At 48.2% G+C, this 22,781-nt stretch overlaps 1 long non-coding RNA gene across 1 annotated transcript in view; it reads left to right on the forward strand.

Moving 5' to 3' along the window:
• The window catches only part of LOC140411644 (uncharacterized), a 138,922-nt gene that overhangs the window by 43,772 nt on the left and 72,369 nt on the right, over window positions 1-22,781 (forward strand). Inside the window, exon 2 of the long non-coding RNA XR_011940920.1 lies at window positions 21,669-21,950. This is a non-coding gene — a long non-coding RNA (uncharacterized lncRNA). The remainder of the gene's footprint in view (window positions 1-21,668; window positions 21,951-22,781) is intronic.

A 22,781-nucleotide genomic window follows, 5' to 3' on the forward strand; every position in this document is an offset into this window, starting at 1 on the left:
GACGTGTCACAGACAGAGAGAGAGGTGGCCCAGTCCCAGAGAGAGATGGCACAATCACTGGCTGATGGGACACAGACCCACAAGGTGATGCAAAAGTCAATGGGTGATGTGGTGCAGTCCCAGACAGAGATGGTCCACCCCCTGTGCTCCATGGCTGCAAGCATGCAGACCCTGGTCGAGAGGGTCCTCCAGGACAGGCAGCACCAGGTGGCGGAGAAGCCTCAGCGTTTAGCTCCACTAGCATTCCCGTCCCATAGAGTAGCCCAGAGGCCACAGGGAACCACAAGGGAGGAGGAGGTTATGGGACCTATGACGGTGACTCCCACAGGGGAGGTCCCGGAACACGGCGGCACCTCGGACTCCCTCTCCCTCCTGGCCCGAGCGCATCTTTTGGGCTGCCGGCGTAACAGGGTGGCACCACGCCTCCTGGGACACCCGAGCAGCAGCCGGGCCCCTCCAGGCCTAGTCATCCCCGATGACGCGCGCCAACCGGGACCCAGGTCGCAGGGCAGGGATCACAGCAGGCCACCTCCACTCCTGCTGTACCATCTGGGGATCCACCCAGATGTGGCATCAGGGTCCGTAAAGCCAGAAAGTTAGACACCAGTTAAGTTGGCAGAGGTGCAAGACACAGTTATGTGATCGGGGCCAGGGCACAAAGCTGTATATACTTTGTGACATTAAATACCTGTACACGCTGTTACAACCTGCCTCGGTGTTCTGTCAGATAGGTGTGAGGGGTGGGCTGGTCTAGGCTAGCCAGAGATGGATACGTGGGGGAAATGGGCAGTCATTGTGGGTGGGCTGGACTCCCAACCTTGCCGCACCCCCCGACTGTCCCCACCACCGTCACCCCAGCAATTCTATGCGACTGGGTAATGGAATAGCCAGCTTGCATGCATGGATCGACAAGGTGGTCGATGGAAAGTGCTACTGTGGGCAGGAGTCAGACATTGTCAAATAACGCAGAGCACCAGAGCTCATCGCAGAGCGGGTTGTCATCATCCTCCATCCCATTGACCAGACCCACTGTTACTGCCAACCCAGGGCCCGCACCCTGTAGTGCGACAGATATGTATCAGATCTCCCCATGTCCTGCTCATCTTCCCCCTCCCCCGCATCATCCTCTTCCGAGGCTTCATTCTCCTCCTCCAGCACGTCGCCCCTCTGCTGCGCGATGTTGTGGAGGATGCAGCAGACCGCCACAATGCGGGCAGCCCCCTCAGCATCATACTGAGGGCTCACCCCAGAGCGGTCCAGGCACTTGAACCGCATCTTCAGGATGCCGAAGCACTGCTCGATCGATCTCCTGGTTGCTGCATGGGCATCGTTGTAGCGGGTCTGTGGCCTTCGGATAGGCATCATCAGCCACGACCGCAGTGGATAACCCCTGTCACCCAAGAGCCAACCCACCAGCCGAGGGAGCATTTCAAACATGTCAGGAATTATCGTGTGTGCCAGGATGAAGGAGTCATGCACACTGCCCGGGTATTGAGCGCAGATGTGCATGATGCGCATCTGATGGTCACATATCAACACATTCATCAAGTGGAACCCCTTTTGCTAGGTGTAGAGCGGCCTATCAACTGCAGCTGGCCGTAGGGGACATGCATCCCGTTGATCACCCCCTGGATCCGGGGCATGTCGGCCAACCCCGCTGCCCAGCCATCTTGGTGAGCTCGGCCCACATTGGGGTGGATGTATTGTGCCGAGTGGGCACATAGGGTGTCTGTAAAGGCATGGATGCACCTGTGCACTGAGGTCTGTGAGATTTTAGACAGGTCCCCACTCGATGCATGGAAGGATCCTTGACGGCCCCCGGGAACTGGTGTCCTCACCATTACCCCAGTGGTACCAGGTGTGCCATGATTTGGTAGATATGTTGCACAGTTTTCCTGCTCAGCTGGAGTCTTTGACGGCATGCTAGGTCCGGCAGGTCTTCGAATGACAGGCGGTGCCGGTACACCTTGGTACCATGCGGTACCACCTTGGCACCTCCTCCTCCTCGGCCTGTCGAGTGGCCAGCTCTCCATCCTGGGTGGCTGCCTCCTGTTTCTCTGGGTAGGCTCTGCTGCTACCTACTCCACTGCCAGCACGTACAGCCGCAGGGCATACCCCAGGGCTGTGGCGACCAGCAGGAAGACCACCATTGCTGGTTGAATTCCAATATCCATTGTCTGCAGGGGATGAATAGCCAACATGTTAGTGTGGTGCGTACCCCATGCCCAACCAGGTCCAACGAGCTACATGGTGGCCCCGGTTGGAACTGCGGCTCTGCCCCCACATGTAACCTGGCAGCAGGAACGGGCACCATTGACTGGCACTGCTCTTGCCAGACTTTGCTCTGCGGCCCCTGCCCGGCCCCCTTTTAGGGGCTATAGTAGATGTTGCCCTAGGTGGGCCGCCTGGTGCCCATGTGATGGGTAGCAGCTGGGAGGGGGGATAAGGCGGAGGGTGGAGTGCGGGGTGTGGTGAACGTATTATGGCAACCATTCACCACTGTATTGCATTGTACTATGTTGTTGCCCTTGTGGGCTCCACCTATGGACCATTGTATTGTATTACACCGCTTGTATCATGTTGGTGCCCTTGTGGGCTCTGCCCCTGGCTCCGCCCCCTTGAGGCGAGGTATATTACGCAGCTGCCCTGTAGGCGTCTCTCATTGCAGAGCAGTCGCAGGCAGGCACTGTTCTGGTTGATTAAAGCCACTGTTCACTGGGAAGCGAAGGAGGTGTAAAAGATTGTACAGCCTGATTAAGAGGTGATTGATAAGAAGGTGCCAGATCTCTTTAAAGAATTTACTTGTGTGGGTAAAGTTTACTCGTGTATCAGGAGGAGCTGGTAAATAAGTCACAATTTTAAGAGATACGGGAGCTAGTCAATCTTTAATGGTAAGAGATGAGGAATTATGTAGTTTGGGAAGAATGTTGCCAGAAAAGGTGGTAATATGTGGAATTCAGGGTGAGAGGAGCAGTGTTCCATTATATAAGGTGAGGTTGGAAAGTCCAGTGAAGAGTGGTGAAGTGGTAGTAGGAGTAATAGAGAAACTATCTTGTCCAGGAATACAGTTTATCTTGGGTAATGATATAGCTGGATTGCAAGTGGGAGTGATGCCTCCTGTGGTTGATAAACCAGTGGAAAATCAGACAACTGAAGTGTTGAAGGACGAATATCCTGGGATTTTTCTGGATTGTGTAGTAACAAGGTCGCAAAGTCACAGGTTAAGACAAGAGGAGAAATCAAAGAGTAAAGATGAAGTTGAAGTGCAATTATCAGAAACGATTTTTGATCAGACGGTTGAAAAAGAACAAGAACAGGTGGAATTTGAGGTGGATAATTTTAGTTCAGGAAAATTGGCGGAGTTACAACAGAAAGATGTAGAAATAAAACGGATGTATCAGAAAGCATATACGGAAGAGGAATCTGAGTGTATACCAGAGTGTTATTACCGTAAAAGTGATGTCTTGATGAGAAAACAGAGACCTGTACATATGCAGGCGGATGAAAAGTGGGCAGAAGTTCATCAAGTAGTATTGCCAATAGGGTATAGAAAAGAGGTGTTGCGAGTTGCACATGAGGTACCAGTGGGAGGTCATTTGGATATAAGGAAAACACAAGCTAAAATCCAGAAACATTTTTGTTGGCCTGGACTACATAAAGATGTAGTTAAATTTTGTCAATCATGTCAAGTGATAGGGAAACCTCAAGCAGTGATAAAACCAGCGCCCTTAATACCCATTCCAGCATTTGAGGAACCTTTTACAAGGGTCCTAATTGATTGTGTAGGACCGCTTCCTAAAACAAAAAGTGGGAATCAATATCTTTTGACTATAATGGATGTGTCTACTAGGTTTCCAGAGACCATTCCAGTACGTGATATTACAGCTAAAAAGATTGTGGAGGACTTACTTAATTCCTTTACTCGGTATGGATTACCAACAGAAATACAATCGGATCAAGGATCAAATTTTACCTCAAAGTTCTTCAAAGAAGTTATGAATAGCTTAGGAATAAAACAATTTAAATCAACTGCGTACCATCCAGAATCGCAGGGAGCATTAGAAAGGTGGCATCAGACATTAAAGACAATGTTAAGGGCTTATTGTCAAGATTATCCAGAGGATTGGGATAAAGGAATTCCATTCGTACTGTTTGCAATTAGGGATGCACCTAATGAATCAACCAAATTTAGAACTTTTGAACTAATTTTTGGTCATAAGGTAAGAGGACCACTTAAATTGATTCAGGAAAAATTGGTGGGTGAGAAATCGTAAATTACATTATTGGATTACGTGTCAAATTTTAGGGAACGATTAAATAGAGTAGGTGAATTGGACATTTGAAAGTTGCACAAAATGTGATGAAACCGGTAGCGGACAAGATCTTCCAAAGTTCGTAGTTTTGCCAGTGGAGATAAAGTTTTAGTGTTGTTACCAGTGGTAGGTGAGCCTTTAAAAGCTAGGTTTTGTGGACCGTATCAGATTGAAAGGAAATTAAGTGAGGTGAATTATGTGGTAAAAACACCAGATAGAAGGAAGACTCACTGAGTGTGTCATGCGAATATGCTTAAAAGGTACTTTGAAAGGGAAGGAGAGAAAAAGGAGGTTTTAATGATTCTAACTCAAAGTGACAAACCAAATCCAGATGACTGTGAATTTGACATACCTCAAATGAAATTGGAAAATGAGGATGTTCTTAAAAATTGGGATAAATTGTTAAGTTACCTTCCAGAGGAAAAGCAAACTGACCTGAAAGAGTTATTGATATCACATGGGCAAGTTTGTAGAGATAAATTGGGAAGTACTAAAATGGCTATACATGATGTAGATGTGGGAAATGCTGTTCCTATCAAAAAACATCCATATCGACTTGATCCTTTAAAATTGGCACAGGTTAACAAAGAGATTGAGAGTATGCTTAAAAATGGCATAATTGAAGTGGGTTGCAGCCAATGGAGCTCACCCAGAGTGATGGTACCTAAACCAGACAGTACCCAACAGTGGTGTGTGGACTATAGAAAGATTAATGCAGTTTCAAGAATGGACTCTTATCCTATCCCACATTTGGAGGATTGCATTGATAAAGTGGGACAATCTGCTTTTATTTCCAAATTGGATTTGCTTAAAGGTTACTGGCAGGTACCTTTATCCAAAAGGGCGAAAGAGATTTCAGCTTTTGTGACTCCAGATGGCATATACCAATTCAAAGTTATGCCATTTGGCATGGAATACGCCCCAGCCACATTTCAGCGGGTAACTAATACAGTCATTTCAGGATTACCCAATTGTGCGGTATACATCGACGATCTGGTAATTTTCAGCCAGACATGGAAGGAATATTTACAACATCTGATGGAGTTATTCGATCGACTTCAGGAGGTGGGTTTGGTGATAAACCTAGCCAGAAGTGAATTTGTGAAAGCCCAAATCACTTTCCTTGAGGAGTTTCCGATATCCTCAAGATGAAGGGAAATAATGCGATTTCTTGGCATGAATGGATTTGATCGAACCTTTGTGCAAAAGATTTGGTGCGTGGTTGCTCCACTGATGGACTTGCTGATGAAATGTCAAAAATTTCAATGGACAGCGGACTTTCAACAGGCATTTGACTGCCTGAAAGCTGTGGTAACCGATGCTCCTGTATTGGAGAATTGCAAGAGACTCTGTGATCAGATTGAACTGAATTATCTAACTTTAAAGAGAAGTGCCGAGGCGTAGAGGAATGGATGGATTGTGCAGAGACTTCCTTGTTCAAAGAGACTGTCAATCGAGAAGGATTTCCGTTGGAGGAAGAAGAATGGAAAAAAAACTATATTATCATACCTGTTTGTGTGTATTGCTTTTTTTGAACCGATAAAGTATTTTTATGTGTGCATTTCTTAATTGATGGTGCAAAGGTGAAAATCTTGAAGTTGATGGGTTTTTTTTTTGGGGGGGGGGGGGGAGGAGATGTCATGTGAGAGTAACTTTAACAAATGGATGTTTCAGCAATGTACCTTTAAGAAATGGAGCGGATCATATTACTGAAGTGATGTCAGAGGGTGGGGGGAGCTGAGCTCACTTCTGCTTTTTGAGTTTCAGTTTGAGAGAGGAGCTTGGGTGTATCTGTGTGTTTCCAGTGAGCTGCATGAAGAAAACAAAGAGACTGTAGCAGAAGTAACCAAAAGCAGCAGCACGGTTGAACCTTTTCTCACTATATATATTGAATGTAGCCTAACGTGCTCCTCTTTGAAGGTTGGTTAAGTCTTTTGGATGTTAAAAGGACAGCTGAAAAGATTACTTAGTCTTTGGGGGTTATCTTTGAATTAATGGGTGTTAAGATATTCAATGGTTGTTTTAAAAAGGTTAACTTGAGTTGACAAAATAAACATTGTTTTGTTTTAAAAAACACTTGTCCGTTTATGCTGTACCATACCTGTAGAGTGCGCCGTGTGCTCCCCACACCACAATCTATTAAAGGTTGTGGGTCAGTTGAACTCCTTGCTACTTTAGGATTCTCTAACCTCTGACCCATAACACCCTACGTAGTGTCTTCATCTTGTTCGGTTTCCCCACTTACGTCCACAGGGGCTCCTCGTATATGAGCGACGAACTATGTCAGTATCTGCTCGGTAAGGGCATCGCCTCAAGCAGGACTACCAGTTACAACCCCCGGGGAAACGGACAGGTGGAGAGGGAGAACGCGACGGTATGGAAGGCCGTCATCCTGGCCCTGCGGTCTAGGAATCACCCAGTTCCCCACTGGCAGGAGGTCCTCCCCGACGCGCTCCACTCCATTAGGTCACTCCTTTGCACAGCCACGAACGAGACCCCTCATGCCCGCCTATTTGTTTTCCCCAGGAAATCCACCTCCGGGGTCTCGCTTCCAGCCTGGCTGAAGACACCAGGGCCCGTACTCCTCCGGAAACACGTGAGGAGCCATAAGTCCGACCCCCTGGTCGAGAGGGTCCAGCTCCTTCACGCCAACCCCTAATATACATACGTGGCGCACCCCGACGGCCGACAAAATACTGTCTCCCTCTGGGACCTGGCACCCACAGGATCCCCTAAGACCATCCCCTACCCCCACCAACCTACAACGAACAGCGCCCCTGCCCCTACATGGCCTCCACACACCCTCCTATACCCCCTCCCCCCATTGCCGGCCTACAGGGATGAAGCTTCAGAAGACACGCTCCCGGGGTCCACACCCATTCCCTCATCGACGAGTTCAACACCCATGCCCGCACCGGCGAGTTTAACACCCGTGCCCGCTGTGAAACTAGAGCTCAGGCGATCGCAGCGCACGATCAGGGCGCCGGACAGACTCAACTTGTGAGCCCTTCACCCTCGCTGGACTTCAATTTTTTAACAGGGGGTGAATGTGGTGAACGTATTATGGCAACCATTCACCACTGTATTGCATTGTACTATGTTGTTGCCCTTGTGGGCGCCACCTATGGACCATTGTATTGTATTACACTGCTTGTATCATGTTGGTGTCCTTGTGGGCTCCGCCCTTGGATCCGGCCCCTTGAGGGGAGGTATATTACGCAGCTGCCCTGTAGGCGGCTCTCAGTGCAGAGCAGTCGCAGGCAGGCACTGTTCTCGTTGATTAAAGCCATTGCTCACTTCAACTCTCTGTCTCGTGTGAATTGATGGTCGCATCACGGGGGTAGGGGGTGTAGCCAGGTAAAACGGCTAACTCCCGATTTAAAATGGCTAACTCCAGATTTAAAATGGCGAACGGGAAAGGCTGATGGGAAAGTCAGCCAACAGGGCACTAACGAGCAGCTGCAGGTTGAGTGTGTATTTACCTCTGGAAAGGCCAGACAAGATCGATACCGGCAACCATCAGCATAACAAAACACCAGCCATCTGCATATTAATGAGCAATCTCCAGGAGCAATAAGCAACATTTAGCACATAAAGCAAAACCAGACTCTTTGGCGCCAGCAGACGCCTACACAATGGGAGGTGAACGACCACCTCAAGACTGCCTATCGATCAGGGAACCACTCTAGCATTGGAGAAAATCGAACCAAGTGATTGGGACAAAGTCCAATCACTTGGAACCAGGTACAGGGTCCGCCCCAAAAGGCGGGAAGCCCCTGGGGACTATAAGAATCAAGCCCAAGTTCAAATCGCCCTTCTCTTCTCTTCTTGACCGGGTCACTCAGCAACGCGAACCAACACTTGACAGTGACCGGTCCAGCCACCACTGATATCTAGTAAGTCTTACTTCAATGCTCGCTACGAGATAGGCGCTCCTAGCTACCAATCTGTACCAACTTCGAATCCCGCAGGCTCAGAACCCGAACGAAAGGCCATTCGTTTCCCTGACCTGGTGGGCCAGTTCCAAGTTAAGTATTGGCCTGTTAGTTGTAGAAGTAGCTTCGACGTAGAATTTGTACATGAGTAGTGATTACTGTGTATAATAGATGTGCTTTGATTTAAATCTTACTAAGCGGTGTATTGGATTATTCATCATTACTCGGACTTGAACCACGTGGCGGTATCATAAAGATACCTGGCGACTCAAGAGCAAAGGTGATAAAACAGAGCAATTAAACTAAGGCAAAAGTTAGCAACGGGAGTTGGGAGCACCCATTCGGCCGGTGTCACTCTGCAGTACTAGGGGCCAAGGTGAGTGGTCAGTGGGGTGTGCAGCAAGATGGCTGCCTTGAAGGCCGCAGCAATGGCAGTCTATGATTGGACACCGTCCCAGTCCCGTGGGGAGTCACCCTAGCCACTCGGCCCGTTCCCCCCCCCCCCCCTCCGCCCCGGACCTGGCAGGCCCTCCCCGCCCTAGCCAGCCCGGCCACTGTCTGGCCCAGCAGCCTCTCTGTGTCTTACCTCCTCTCTCTCCCTCATCAGTCACGACACCGGTGACACGATTTTTAAAAGCACAAGTGAACTGCGCGCCATCAGGAACTCGACCCACTGGAAGGGGAGAATCGCAGAGGCCCTGAAGAATACCGGGTCAAGCCTGCTAATAATGTACAAATGGTGCCTGCTGTACGTGCGTTCCGGAACGCATTGACGCCGCTGTTGAGATGACGGAGAATTGCGATTTGGTGTCAAATCGGCTCCCGCTGCGATTTTGGCATCGGAACGTATTCTCCGTCCAATCGCGTTTCCCGATTTCGGTGTCAGTTAACAGAAAATTCTGCTCTTGACCTTTTGCTGAAACTGAAGAAATGATTTCGAGGAAGTATTCTCTTCATTTGTTTGCGATGTGGCACTAAAATATTAATCTAGAATGTCATCGGCTGGACATACATTTTGAAATTTATTGAAAATTACACTTTTCCTGGGCAAAGGACACTGTCTTGCAGTGGCTACAATGTTGCATTTTCAAAGGGCACAAGCTGTCTTTATGGATATACCGAGACGTGGGAGCTCCTGGGGAGAGGTCACGTGATCCAGCCCGTGGATGTAACACACAGAATTTTGGATATAGTCAGAAAAAGGCTGGGCAATAGCCTTACCCATCTCTCTTCTGATCAAAGCTGAGCTTTCTGCAATCTCAGAAGGAAAAAACAGCAAAATGGGGAAATAAGAATACTGGTCTTAACTCTATTTCCCTACTGGGATTTGGAAAAGAAATCCCAGAAGATTGGATTCCCCGATTCTGGGGCTATGTCCCCACGCCGGCATGGGAATGGAATGGCGTAAAACAGCCACCGATTCTCCGTTTGGCTGGGGGCTAGCATGCCGACAGCGTAGAGCACCCGGCACTGCAGCCTCCTTACGCGGTGCCAAATGGGTTCCACGCCAACTCGCGCATGCGCAGTTGGGCCGCACTTTTTTTGCACGCCGGCCCCGATCAACCTGGGGTCGGTGTTCAGGAAGTAGGCCCGGGGGGGAGAGGCCGGCCCGCTGATTGGTGGGCCCCGATCGCGGGCCAGACACCATCGGAGCTCCCCCCAGCTCCCGGTGAATGACGCCCCCTCCCCGTCCCACAGGCCGCCCCCCCCCCCCGACCGTTCCTGCAGAGTTCCCACTGGCAGCGACCAGGGGTGAACGGCGCCGGCGGGACTCTGTCGTATCGGAGCGGCCGCTCGGCCCATTAGGGCCGGAGAATCGGCGACCAACGCCGTGCCAAACGCACCGCCGCTTTTGTTGATAATTGCTGCTTCCTTTTCTGAGTGAGTTCGAGCAATAAAACTAGCTCTTGTTCAAGAACCTGACTGGCTTATTTCTTGCACCAAGCTATACATGTTAAATAATACACTAGCAAGAAATAAGCCAGTTTGATTGCTTAAGTGAACAGGTAAAGAGTTGATTATATCTATCTGAATAATTGGCATTTTCACCTCCTTTTTGAATCCAAACTCTGTTATAACCAACTCAGGAGTGGAACAAAGTCTGAGACCCCTGTTAACTTGATCTCCAGTGAGCAGTCAGCCTCTTGCCGATTATATTCTTGAGCAACTGACCAAATAGTCCAGCGAGAGCCCCAAATCACTCTTTATAATTATTGTTATACATTTCTTTCCAAGGATGGCAGGACGTTTCACTCACGCTCCACACAGCTGTATCAAAATCTATCTTGAGAGTTACAATTGTTAATGAGACTTCTGATCCTTGTTCCAACGCGATATTAGATAAACTAGTTTAAAAACAAAACACTCACTGGAAATCTGAAATAAAAAAACGAAAATCTTCAGTAGGTCAGGCATATCTCTGGAGAGAAACAGAGGTAATGGCCACAATTCTTAGGTCATTGCGTTTCAGTTTTCCCGCTGGCAGCTCAGCCCCGCCAGCAGATTTTGCTGCTGCACGAGGTGGTTATAATGGGAAATCCCATTGCCAATCGGCAAGAAGATAGAATCCATCATCAGAGAATGTCGCCCGTCCGAGAGACACGTGGCCGGCGGACCGGAGAATCTTGCCAAATGTTTCAGCTTGAGATGACCTTTCCACCCATTCCGATAAGAGGTCATCTCGACCTGAAATGTTTCAATATTGGAGAATCCGCCCTGATGTGTATCTGTTTTAAACTATGTTCAGTAATTTTGCATTCATTTTGGGTGCAAGTGTCTTTAGATCATTATCAACACAAACTCTTCCTTGCTCACAAACACTTCAGGATCCCCAAGATATTTTGACAACCAGACTCCCTCAGAATATTAAATTCTTACAAGTTGTTGCTGAGTGAATTAAAGACAGGGAGCTGGATTCTCTGTCAGCAGGATCCTCCGCTTCGCTGGCAGTGCGCTCACGCCCACGGATTTCCTGACGGCGTTTGCGAAATCCCATTGGCCAGCTGCCAGATCGGAGGATCCCGCTGCTGGCGGTGGCGGCCGCATCAGAAAACGGGTGTGGCGGGACGGAGAAGCCCACCCAGTTTCTCCAGAATAAAAAGAAACACTGGACATTCTTGAGTGCTTGGAATGCCTTTCGTGATTGGAATGCACTTACCACTCTTTGATGTGGTTGATGTTTGTAAACATTGGGGATTTGTCACTCATCCAAGAAGGGAGATGAATGAACCAAGGCTGCAGCTGTTTTTGGCAGCTGTCATTCCTAGCCCACGACTAGAAAGCAATGAATAGCTTGCAGCTAATGGAGCTGAGGGGTTGAAACATAGATCACAACTGTTCTCCATCGGGGATGGACACATGGAGCTTCCAGGTAAGTGTTACTGCCCCGGTCTGGACTGCTCTCTAGCTTCCAGGCAGGTTTCTCTTTTCTTGGGGCTGGAGGGTCTGTATATGGAGGGGAGTTCTTTTGGGGTTGTCCCTTAAGTCAGGGGATCATTTTGGGGTTCCCTTAAGTTGGGTCCCTGTGTAAGGTCCTTTTAGTTAGGGGGTCTTTATTGGGGTCTTAAATATTCAGCTCGTCCTCAGCAGAAATGTAACGTTGAATGAGAAAGCAAGTGAGATTGTTAGAACCAAGCAAGCTCACCTGTCGCATTAAAGGTAAGCGAAAATGGTGCGTCGTGGAGGTCGGCCGGCGTGGGTCATGAAGATAGGCCGGTGTGGGTTGCAAAGAACGGCCAGCATCAGTCATGAAGGTCAGCTGGTATCGGTCCTGAAGGTTAGCCTTTTTGTAAAAGTGGGTCCCAGGAAAGAAAGTTTGAAAAACACTGCCTTATTGTCATTCTTTCTCACTGGAATGTATCTTATCTGAGTATTCTGAAACATCTCCTTAAATGTCTGCCAATGAATCTCTATTGACCTATCTCTTAACCTTATTTCCCAATTCACCTTTTAGCCAACTGTCTTCATGCCCTCATAATTGTCCTTATTTACATTTAAAATACTAGTTTTAAATCCACTCCTCTCTCACTCAAACTGAATGTGACATTCAATCATATAATTATCACTGCTACATTGGGGTGCCTTCAGCATGACGACATTAATTAAATCTGTCTCATTGCGCAATACTAATTTTAGCATAGCCCTTCCTCTGGTTGGTGCTAAAATATGCTGCCCTAAGAAGCTGGCCTGAAAACACTCTATGAACTCATTGTGCAGCTAACCTTTGCTAATTTAATTTGCCTAATCTATATGTAAATTGAAAATGCCTATGATTATCAACTTTCTCAGAAGCCCCCATTGTTTTTTCCTGTATATCCCATCCTACAGTGCGGGTACTGTTATGGGACCTATAAACCACTGCCACAAATTACATCTTACCTTTACTATTTTTCATCTCTACCCAAATTGACTCTACATTTTGATCTCTAGAACTAAGGCCATCTCTCTCTATTGTACCAATGTCATCCTTAATTAACAGAGGTATCCTTGAATATTCAGGTACCAGTCTTTGTCATCTTGCAGCCATGTCTCTGTAATTGCAATCAGATCATACATATTTATTTCTATTTGTGCTGTTTATTTGTTAGGAATGATCCGTGCATTATGATACTGAGCCTTTAGTCTTTGTACTGCTTATGTAACCTCTAGCCTTATTTTCTGGTGCAAACTTAGGTTTATGCACTCTATCCCTTTCTGTTATGCACTGCTTATGCTCCTTAACTGTGAAAAGAGGCTCTGTGGGAGTGTATCAGTGCACCAAATATGTCTGTGTATTCATGCCCAACAGCATACCTTGCCTTTTCAGACTGTTCATCTGAGTCCTTTGCAACAGACCTCAGGTGTGACCTTTCTGTCATCTCTTCAACAAATTCCAGCAAGTTAGTTAAACATGGGGGGGCGATTATCCGAGCCCCACGCCGGGCCGGAATATCGCCGCAACCACGCCACGACTCCTTTTTCCACCCTTTTAGAAACATACAAAATATAGGAACTTAGGAGCAGGAGTATGCCATTTGGCCCATCGAGACAGCTCCACCATTTAAACAGATCCTGGATGCTCATTTACCTCCGTGCCATTTATTTTCCCCATATCCCTTGATGTCATTATCTATCCATTTCTATTGATTGAGCTTCCACAACCCTCTGGGATAGAGAATTCCAAAGATTCACTGCTCTTGAGAATGAAGAAATTCCTCTCACCTCACTATTAAATGGCTAGCCCCTTAATCTGAGACTGTGTCTCCTGGTTCTAGACTCACCAGCCAGGGGAAACATACTGGGCGGGATTCTCCGGTATGGCAACTGCATTTTCCAACACGGCACATCCCCGCTGGCAGTGGGATTCTCCGTTTCTGCAGCCGACCAATGGGGTTTCCCATTGTGGATACCTCACGCCGTTGGGAAATACGGGAGCATGGGTGCACTGCCGGCGGACCGGAGAATCCCGCCGACGGAGGATTCTGTGGCCTATCGACATATCTCCTGTCACACCCTGTAAGAATTTTGTTCGGTTCAATTGGAAAACCTCTCATTATTTAAAATTTAGCGGATACAGGCCCAGTTTCCCCAATCACTCCTCATAATTATTTTCGATGTCAGTAGCTTTCGGAGCGCTGCTCCTTCCTCAGGTGAATGAAGAGGTATGTTCCAGAAACATACATATCGACAGATTCAAAGATGCCAGACAATGCTTGGAATGCGACCATTAGCAGGTGATTAAATCTTTACAGATCCAGAGATGGGGTAACCCCAGGTTAAAGAGGTGTGAATTGTGTCAAGCCAGGACAGTTGGTAGGATTTCGCAGGCCGCTGGTCTGGGGGATGAATGTAATGCGACATGAATCCCAGGTCCCGGTTGAGGCCGCACTCATGTGTGCGGAACTTGGCTAGAAGTTTCTGCTCGGCGATTCTGCATTGTCGCGCGTCCTGAAGGCCACCTTGGAGAACGCTTACCCGTAGATCAGAGGCTGAATGCCCTTGACTGCTGAAGTGTTCCCCGACTGGAAGGGAACATTCCTGCCTGGTGATTGTCGCGCGATGTCCGTTCATTCGTTGTCGCTGCGTCTGCATGGTCTCGCCAATGTACCACGCTTCAGGACATCCTTTTCTGCAGCGTATGAGGTAGACAACGTTGGCCGAGTCGCACGAGTATGTACCGCGTACCTGGTGGGTGGTGTTCTCATGTGTAATGGTGGTATCCATGTCAATGATCTGGCACGTCTTGCAGAGATTTCCATGACAGGGTTGTGTGGTGTCGTGGTCACTGTTCCGAAAGCTGGGTAGTTTGCTGCAAACAATGGTTTGTTTGAGGTTGCGCGGTTGTTTGAAGGCAAGTAGTGGGGGTATGGGGATGACCTTGGCAAGATGTTCATCTTCATCGATGACGTGTTGAAGGCTGTGAGGAAGATGTCGTAGTTTCTCCGCTCCGGGAAAGTACTGGACGATGAAGGGTATTCTGTTGTGTCCCATGTTTGTCTTCTGAGGCCGGTGCGGTTTTTTGCTGTGGCGCGTTGGAACTGTCAATCGATGAGTCGAGCGCCATATCCCGTTCATCCGAGGGCATCCTTCAATGTCTGTAGATGTCTGTTACGCTCCTCCTCGTCTGAGCAGATCCTGTGTATACGGAGAGCTTGTCCATAGGGGATGGCTTCTTTAATGTGTTTAGGGTGGAAGCTGGAGAAGTGGAGCATCGTGAGGTTATCCGTGGGTTTGCGGTAAAGCAAAATGCTGAGGTGACCATCTTGATGGAGACGAGTGTGTCCAAGAATGCAACTGATTTTGGAGAGTAGTCCATGGTGAGTCTGATGGTTGGATGGAACTTATTGATGTCATCGTGTAGTCGTTTCAGTGATTCTTCGCCGTGGGTCCAAAGGAATAAAATGTCATCGATGTATCTGGTGTATAACGTCGGTTGAAGGTCCTGTGCGGTGAATAGGTCTTGTTCAAACTTGTGCATGAAGATGTTGGCGTATTGGGGTGCGAATTTGGTCCCCATGGCTGTTCCGTGCGTCTGGATGAAGAACTTGTTGTCGAAGGTGAAGACGTTGTGATCCAGAATTGCATCTGGAGATTGGCAGTTGTTGGTGTTGAGTACTGAGGCTGTTGCAGCAATGTCGTCGTCACAGGGGATGCTGGTGTAGAGTGCCGTGACGTCCATTGTGACGAGGAATGTTCCTGGTTCAACTGGTCCATGGGTGCTAAGTTTCTGTAGGAAGTCCGTCGTGTCGCGACAAAAGCTGGGCGTACCTTGTGTTAACCTGGTGTTGTAAGACCTCTTACTGTGCTCACCCCAGTCCAACGCCGGCATCTCCACATCATTGTAGTCCATGCAGTGTAAGTACATCCACAGTGCTGTCAGGGAGGAACTCCCAGGATTTTGACCCAATGACAGTGAAGGAACGGTGTTTTATTTCCAAGTCAGGATGGTGACTGACTTGGTGGGGAACCTTCAGGTTGTGATTGTTCCCATGTGTCTGTTGCTCTTGTCCTTCTAGGTGGAAGTGGTTTGGGTTTGGAAGGTGCTGTCTAAACTAGGCTTGGTGAGTTCCTGTAGTGCATCTTGTGGATGGTTACACACTGTTGCCACTGTGTGTTGGCAGTGGAGGGGGTGAATGAGGATGGGATGCCAGTTAAGCAGACTGCTTTATCTTGGCTGGTGTCAAGCCTCTTGTTGGAGCTGCACTCATCCAGGCAAGTGGAGAGTATTCCATCACACTCCTGACTTGTGCCTTTCAGATGGTGGACAGGCTTTGGCGAGTTGGGAAGTGAGTTACTCGCCTTAGGATTCCTAAAGTTTGACCTTCCCTGGTAGCCACAGTATTAATATGGCTAGTCCAGTTCAGTTTTGGAGCAATGGTAACCCCCAGGATATTGATAGTGGGGGATTCAGTGATGGTAATGCCATTAAATGCGAAGGGGTAATGGTTAGATTCTATCTTGTTGGAGGTGGCCATTGCCTGGCGCTTGGCATGACACAAATGTTACTCGTCACTTGCCAGCACAAGCCCTGATTTTTTTTTTAGATTTAAGGTGCCCAATTCTTTTTTTTTCCGATTAAGGGGCAATTTAGCTTGGCCAATCTACCTACCTTGCACATCTTTGGGCTGTGGGGGTGATACCCACGCAGACACGGGGAGAATGTGCAAACTCCATACGGACAGTGACCCAGAGCCGGGATCGAACCTGAGTCCTCAGCACCATGAGGCTGCAGTGCTAACCACCGCACCACAGTGCAGCCTCAAGCCTGGATATTATCCTTGTCTTGCCGTATTTGGACATGGGCGTCTTCAGTATCTGAGGAGTTGTGAATGATGCTGATCATTGTTCATTGCACATTGTTAATTCTGACCTTATGATGGAAGGGAGGTGATTGATGAAGCAGCTAAAAGTCGCATGGCTCAGGGCATTCTCCTGAGGAACTCGTGAAGTGATGGCCTGGAACAGAGATGATTGACCTCCAACAATCACAGCCATCGACCATTGTGCTAGGTACAGCTCCATCTCGTGGAGATTTTTCCACTGATTCTCATCAAATTCAGTTTTGCAAGGGCTCCTTGATGCCACACTCTGGCGAATACTGCCTTGTTGTCAATGGAGGGCAGAGACTTAAACATCAACTCTGGAGTTCAGCTCTTTTACCCATGTTTGAACCAAGCCTGTAGTGAGGTCAGGAACTGAGTGACCCTGGCAGAACTCAAACTGAGTATCAGTGAGCAGGGTATTGCTGAGTAAGTGCTTCTTGATAGCACTATTGATGATCCCTTCCATCACTTTATTGATGATTGAGAGTAGACTGATGTGGCAATAATTGGCTAAGTTGGATTTGCCCTGCTGTTTTTGTCCAGGGCAGACCTGGGTAATTTTCCACATTGCTGGATAGATGCCAGTGTTGCAATTGTACTGGAACAATGTAGTTGGGGGCGTGGCAAGCTCTGGAACACAGGGTTTCAGGACAATTGCAGGAATATTATCAGAGCCATAGCCTTTGCCGTATTCAGTGCCTACAGTTGTCTCTTGATATCACATGGAGTGACTCGAATTGGCTGAAGACTGGCCTCTGTGATGTTGGGGACATCCAGAGGAGGCCTTTTGCACTAACGCGCTGGGATCTTCCATCATTGAGGATGGGGATTATTGTGGAGCCTCCTCCTGCAGTGAGTTGATTAATTGTCCAAAACCATTCACGCTGGTTGTAGCATGATAGCAAAGTCTAGTTCTGGTCAATTGACTGTGGAATTGCTCAGCTCTATCACTTGCTGCTTATGCTGTTTGGCATGCAAGTAGTTCTGTGTTGTGGTTTAATCAGGTTGACACCTTTTTATGTATGCCTGCTGCTGCTCGGACACCTGGTACTGCCTCCTGCCCTCTTCATTGAATCAGGGTTGATCCCCTAGTACGGTGGTAGTGGTAGAATGAGAGAAATGCTGCTGTTCCGGAATACCCATGGTTTCCCAGTCCTGAGTTGCTAGATATGTTCAAAATCTATCCCATTTAGCAAGCTAGTTATGGCACAGAACATGGTGGGAGGGTATCCTCAATGTGAAAACAGAACTTCGGCTTTACAAGAACTGTGTGGTGTTTAATCTTACTATTACTGTCACAGACAGATGCATCTGCGGCAGGGAGTTCGTGAGGATGTTGGTTCCTTCACCAACTACCACAGAACCAGTCTAGCAGCTATATTCTTTCGGACACAGCCAATCTTGGTGATGGACATTGAATTCCCCACCCAGACTACATTATGCACCTTTGCCGCCCTCAGTGCTTCCTCCAGGTGATATTCAACATGGAGGAGTATTGATTCACCTGCTGAGGTTGGTAGGGGGGAGGGGGGGCGGAGGTGTCACGGTATCCTGCAAACTCAGAGATTAGTCTGGTGAACCTCCGTTGCTCTCCCACTATACGGCGATAGAGGATTTGAGGATTCCTGTTTATGTTAGGTGCAAGTCTCTTTTTGTACTCTCTCTTATTTACTTTTTCATTTCCTCTCACAAGCTTTTATATTCAGTCTAGTTCTCCATTGTATTTTCCATCTGTCATAAGTACACTTTCTTCATCTTAATCTCTATCTCTTGTCATCCAGGGGTCTTTGGACTTGTTTGACCGACTTCTCACTTTTGTGGGTATCTGAAAGTGGAAAGATGGGGGAGCAGGGGATGGTGGGGCTGGGGTGTGAGAAGGGGGTGGGTGGAGAGAACGGGATCCTTGCCTACTCTAGCTGCAGTTTGTACTTTATGCCAAATGGTAGGATGTTTGTGGAATTAGATTTGAGAAGGGTCATAAGGCAGGAACGCACTGGAGTTATCTTTGATGGTTATAACGGTACTGGTGACAAGGTACTCAGTGGCTGCTGGTCCAATAATTTCCTGAATCACCTATTCCAAAGAGTACAGGAGTTACAGGCATATCTGTCTCCTGCCACTTCTGTACAGCTGTCTCCTGTTATAGGCTAACCTGCCCGGCAATAGAGAGGGAAGGGTGTGTTGCAAGGTGCTTGCGTTATGTGCTTGTCAACAGTGGGTGTACGTGTAAGTTTTTAGTTGGGAGTGTGAGGCTTGTAGCAGTCATAAGTATGTGAGGGAGATGTGGCGCATCTGATTAATAGACTTGAGTTTTGATTGGTAGAGATTACTGATGGGGGAGTGGGGGCTTTTGTGCATTGAGCAGTATGTGAGGTTGGTGCTTGTGAAGTGGGCTGGAGATGGCGTTTCAAACTGCATTCCTTACCCTCGATCAATTATGTGAGGTGACAGAACTTCTTCCATCTCTGCAGCTCAATGTATTGATCTCCGTGGCTACCATTCGCTTCACAGTGTCTGCCTGGAGAGCCTTGTGCTCCCCCTGTGGAAACATAAGCTCTCCCCTGCTTTCCACCACCTGGGCCAAGGCCTGCAGTGCCACCACCTGCTCAGATATTGGCACTGTGCTTACTTCAGAGAACCTGACAGCCCTTTGTCCAGCCAAATGCTCCATTGATATTTCGATTCCTTTCCTGAAACGCTTATAGAGATGGTGTCAGATGCTGTGGCAGCGTGAATGTTCATCCCCTTTAAGAGCTCAAGGTTACCTTTTATAAAGTGCAGGCTAGCAGTCATTCATGCTGGGCTTACATGCTGGACCCATTGCTGAGTCAGTCAGCAGCAGGGTTAGCACTGAGCTGCACTCCAGAATCATTTTGGTGAGCAGACAGCAGAAAGTTTGCATGCATCACTTTGACCCCCCCACCCCTCCTCCCCTGCGTCACCCCCCTGCCACCCCCCCCCCCCCCTCCTCCACCCTCCCAATCGTCTTTTTAGAGGTTTTAGCCCTACATCTACCCAACTTAGATTCGGAAGGTGCAAGAGATCACAGATGGGAGCGTGGGGATTTGTTATTTGTGAGTAACTTCTATTCCATTAAAAGATAACGAAAGCTTCATATTTGCCTGAGGATAATGAAGTCGAGCCTCTCAACTCAAAGGTACTCAAGTATTAAAGAATAAATAGGGTCACTTATCAATTTTAAATGCTTTCTCTGCATCACAGCAGATAGCAACTTCAGAATCTATGTGAGCAGAACGGGTATTAAATAATGTTTTAAGAATTTCAATGATAGATCATTCCCACTTGATGCCAGTTAATAATGAAAGATTTCTTTCAAATCTAATCACTAAAATCGAGGTAAGATTTTACACTCCAGGCTTATTTTGGAAATGAACCTGACTGTACTCTTAAATATATGAAATTAATCCAGGCAGAGTGTTCCAATGTACATTCCAAGCCATAAGGGCTTTATTGTACATCTATAACAATAAAGCTGGAAGCTTATTGCAGAATATTTTGTATAAATTTGATGAATAAGGCATTTTGTGAAAGGAGAGATTTTTTATCTCTTTAATTATAATAGGATGCACAATGGTGTTCTTTTCTCCTTCAGAAAACGTGCTAAAGTTAGTTTATGAAATGAAATTTCAGGTAGGTTTGCATGGGAGGGATCATTTTTAACTGTACAGATTTTCTTCTCAGGCTTTTAAAAGTATATTTAATATCTTGGGGTCAAATGTGATATTTTATTGAACTTTGCAGTTAGAAGTTGTCACGGCAGCTGATCCATCTTGTATAATTATGCGTATCAATAACGTGTCCAAAGTTTTCACTGCATTTAAAATAATTTGGCGTGACCAGTTATAAATTTTGCTCTTGGTGTTGTTATTTTTTCTCCAGTTCTTTAAGTTCTAAATATAAGAATGTAATAAATAGGGATGGGAGTTGGATCCCCGTGCCTGCTTCACCGTTCAGTAAAATCATGGCTCATCTGGTTGTTTCCCCCCTTAACCCTTGAGGACCAAAAAGCTGTCAACTAAGCCTTGCATATATTCACTGATCCAGCCTGCACTTCCACCTGGAGCAGGGAATTCCAAAGATTAATGACCATCTGACAGAAGTTATTCCTGCTCCTTATCTCAGTCATAAATGGAAGACCACCTATTTTCAAACCGTGCCCCCATGTTCAAGATTCTGCCATGTGCGGAAATATCCTCTCAGCATCCATCCTGTCAAGCTCCAAATCTTATAAGTGTGATGTCGTCAGGAATTGCGATAAGTGGGGTGGAGTTCTCTCAGTTCAACAACTCACAGTTGTCCAGACACAATGGGCCGGATTCTCTGTTTCAGAGACGGCGTGCGGTGTACGCCTTGAGTACGCCATTTTTTAGGGGGCGGAGCATCGGGAAAAGGGCGTCGCCCCCGATTCCAGCGTAAAAATGGATTCTCCGGCCGATCACCGAGCACGATTTTGGCATCGGCAATCAGAGAATCCCGCCCTAAGTGCTGACGCCGGGACTGAATCGGTGGTGTTTTACGACCCCGAAACCGGCGCCGGTCTCGGAGCAATTCACGATCCATTAATTGGCTACGCCCCAACCCAGAGGGTGACCGAACCCCACCCACCGGCACTCTGCTCACATCCCACACTGCATCACATGCCAACACCCATATCACCCACCATGGCCGGATGCTCTGCCTCACACCGTGCATTTTTTGACACTCCCCCCCCCTTTCCCCCCCCCCCTCAAGGAGAAGGTGGCGCATAACTGCAGGGAGAAAGAGCAGACTGGAGGGGCCCGATGGACCTATGGCCCCTCACCGCCGTGGACCGTCATCATGGAACCTGGTCGGTGGGCCCGGAGAACGTGCAATCATCAAGGCGGAGATTGGCATCGGGGAACCAAGTGAGCCCCTGCTGAGTTGTGGTGTCCCTATGGCAAGCGTGGTACCAGCCCCACACCACTGCATACCCCATACCACTTACCCCCCCACCCCAGCACCCCTACATTACCCCCCCCAGGATCCCACCACCCCTCCACCTTCCTGCACCAGCACTCCATCATCACCACCATCTCCACTTGTGATCCAGCCATGTGTCATATCTTTGTGTCTTGCAGGATCACCTGGCAACAAGGCAGGCCCTTCTTCTGCCCCCCCCCCACGCAACCCCAGGACACATCGACTGACAAGGCTGGACAGGACAGCGACGCAAGCCCCCAATGCCAGCCATCGACACCCAGAGCAACAGTCCAGGGACGAGATCGACTCTCCATCACAGCTGTCTCCAACACCTTCCACCATTCCAGAGACACTCACCTTGGTTGGGTCATTATAATGAAGAGGCTCCTGGGGCACTATCTGGTGCACATCACTCATGTGCAGCAGTACATCAGGTGGAGGTAAGAACCCCTGAGGGGGCGGATAGTTGGAGGGCGGCCTGACCCCCGGGACTAGCTGCTGGCCAGACGGGTCTCAGCTTCTGGAAAGGGCGATCTAATCGATGCTGGTGATGCAGACAGAGAGCCAGGGACTACATGAGGGGGTGTCAGCAACCAGGTGCAGTTGGAGGACTTCAGGAGGTAGTGCCAACCATGTGTGCTACCCAGGCCAACACTGGTGTCCACGGCTATTATTATTAATAATAATAGATAATAATAATAATCTTTATTCTTGTCCCAAGTAGGCTTACATTAACACTGCAATGAAGTTACTGTGAAAATCCCCTCGTCGCCACATGCCGGCACCTGTTTGAGTACACAGAGGAGAATTCAGAATGTCCAATTCACGTAACAAGCACGTCTTTCGGGACTTGTGGGAGGTAACCGGTGCACCCGGAGGAAACACACGCAGACACGGGGAGAACATGCCTACTCCACACAGACAGTGACCCAAGCCTGGAATCGAACCTGGGCTGGGACCCTGGAGCTGTGAAGCTACAGTGCTACGCACTGTGCTATTGTGCTGCAACTATGTAAGGTATTGGTGAGACCAATGTATCGCCAATGCACCTAATCTGCACATCTTTGGACTGTGGGAGAGTACCCGAAGGAAGCCCACGCAGACAGCGGGAGAACATGCAGACTCCACACAGACACCCAAGTTCCTAAGTTCATCAGGTATAGGAGCAGAATTAGGCCATTTGACCCAATGAATCTGCTTCGCCATTTGATCGTGGCTGAACTCATCCTGGCCTTCACGCCACCGCCCTGACCGTTCTCCTTAACCCTTCA

This window comes from Scyliorhinus torazame, chromosome 4 (genome assembly GCF_047496885.1).
Source record: "Scyliorhinus torazame isolate Kashiwa2021f chromosome 4, sScyTor2.1, whole genome shotgun sequence".
In the NCBI taxonomy this organism is placed as follows: domain Eukaryota; kingdom Metazoa; phylum Chordata; class Chondrichthyes; order Carcharhiniformes; family Scyliorhinidae; genus Scyliorhinus; species Scyliorhinus torazame.